Consider the following 2,420-nt stretch of genomic DNA (forward strand, 5'->3'; position numbering starts at 1 on the left):
CCACTGCACTCCAGCCTGGGTGACAGAGCAAGACTCCGTCTCAAAAAATAAAATAAAAAAAGAAGAAAAAGAAAAAGAGACTGGTTTCACCTTGTTGGCCAGGCTGGTCTTGAACTCCTAACCTCAAGTGATCCACTCACCTTGGCCTCCCAAAGTGCTGGGATTACAGGTGTGAGCCTGGCTGGCTCTCATTATTTCTTGAATGATTTGTTCAACAGCATCCCATAGCATCACCTCACTGTTATATATTTACTGAGTGCTCACACACCTGACTCTGTTCCATGAGCTTTATATGTATCTACTACTTTAATACTTACAAAATCCTTGTGAAGCATTTGCATTTTACAGATGAGGGAACTGAGACCCAGGGAGAGTAAACAGTTTGCTCAGGATTTCATAGCTGGTTGCAGCAGATTCAAATTCAGGCTGTCTGGCTTTGGAGCTTAATTTTTAACCACTCTATGAACCTCCTCCAATCAGTGTTCACATCTACCAGAGGCATCTTCCTGCAGCACCCTTGGAATGGGGTTTGGCAGACAGCGATTATTGTTTACCTGGTGTCTATTCTCCATTTCTTCCCAGCTAACAGAAGCCTGATTTTATTTAGGACTCCAATTTATCCCGTTAAAAAAACCTTCATACTTCTCTGTACCTAGAGTGACCATGTGAACTAGTTTTTGAGTTTTGCTCTTGTTGCCCAAGTAGGAGTGTAATGGCGAGATCTCGGCTCACCGCAACCTCCGCCCCCTAGGTTCAAGCAATTCTCCTGCCTCAGCCTCCCGAGTAGCTGGGATTAAAGGCACATGCCACCAAGCCTGGCTAATTTTTTGTATTTTTAGTAGGGACGGGGTTTCACCATGTTGGCCAGGCTGGTCTTGAACTCCTGATGTCAGGCAATCTACCCACCTCAGCCTCCCAAAGTGCTGGGATTACATGCGCCGGGCTGTGAACTAGTTTTAAGTAAGGAGAAATAAGCTACAGGATGGGACTTCCAGGGAGATTCTTTTTTTTCTTTTTCTTTTTTTTAGACAGAGTATCACTCTGTCACCTAGGCTGGAGTGCTGTGGTACAATCTCTGCTCACTGCATCTCTGCCACACTGGTTAAGGCGATTCTTGTGCTTCAGTCTTTTGAGTAGCTGGGACTACAGGCATGCACCACCATCCCCAGCTAATTTTTGTATCTTCAGTAGAGACGAGCTCTGTTTCCCAGGCTGGAGTACAGTGGCACAATCTCAGCTCACTGCAACCTCCACCTTCCTGGTTCAAGCGATTCTTGTGCTTCAGTCTTTTGAGTAGCTGGGACTACAGGCATGCACCACCATCCCCAGCTAATTTTTGTATTTTCAGTAGAGACGGGGTTTCACCACTTTGGCCAGGCAGGTCTTGAACTCCTGACCTCAAGTGATCCTCCTGCCTTGGCCCCCCAAAGTGCTGGGATTACAGGAATGAGCACCGTGCCTGGCCCAGGGAGACTACTTCTATCCAAGAGGATTTCCAGTAAGTATAAATGGAGACAGAGTCCGCTAGCATGAGCCATTCTCTCTTCGCTGTTCCCTCCTTCTTTCTGCCTGTAGCATGGTAGCAAAACCTGGAGGCGCAGCAGCCATCGTATAGACATGAGAAAGAAGGTCACCTGCTGAGAGAGTTAGACAGAGCCCAGGTTTCGATGACTTCCTCGAGTTGTTGCACCAGCCCTGGATGACTGTCTTCAGGACTCTTGGTACAAAAGGAAACTAAGCCTATAACTGGTTCAGTGACTGTGTTTGGATTTCTGTTAAGTGCAGCCAAATGTCATACCCAATAAACACAGGGGATCACACATTCTTCAAAGTTTGCGTTAATGGTCAGTCTCATAGCCCACCACTAGCAACAGCAGTGTCCTTAAACTTGGGTGTAAATGGGAATCACAGGCAGGGCTTGGGGGCCCTGTACACAGGGACTAGGACCCAACTTCAGAGCTTTTGATTCAGTAGGACTGGAGCAGGACCTAGGAATTCGCATTCTTACTCTAACAAGCTCCCAGGGGATGCTTGTGCAGCTGGTGCAGGGACCACACTTTGAGAAACACTCTGCCTGCAGCATAGGGCTCAAACAACTACTGTAGGGCCCTTGACAATCTGACCCAAAGTGCATTTTTCAGCCCTTTCCCTGACTCCCCCGACTCATTTCCCCAAGACACTATTCTCCAGCCACACCAGGCTGGAGAACCCCCAAATACCCAACACATGCTCACACCTCCAAGCCTTTGCCCAGATCAGTCCCTCACCTTGCAATGCTCATTCTTCCTGTTTTTCTGAAACCCAAACCCCATCTGTCCTTTAACATTCAGCCCCTTTGTTTTTTGATGATACTTTCTCCAGTACCTCTGGAGAATGAAACTCTCTTCCTGCTGAGTCTCCCTGAGCTTTGCTTTTTATCT

Source organism: Colobus angolensis, unplaced genomic scaffold, assembly GCF_000951035.1.
Source record: "Colobus angolensis palliatus isolate OR3802 unplaced genomic scaffold, Cang.pa_1.0 Scaffold3, whole genome shotgun sequence".
Classification (NCBI taxonomy): Eukaryota; Metazoa; Chordata; class Mammalia; order Primates; family Cercopithecidae; genus Colobus; species Colobus angolensis.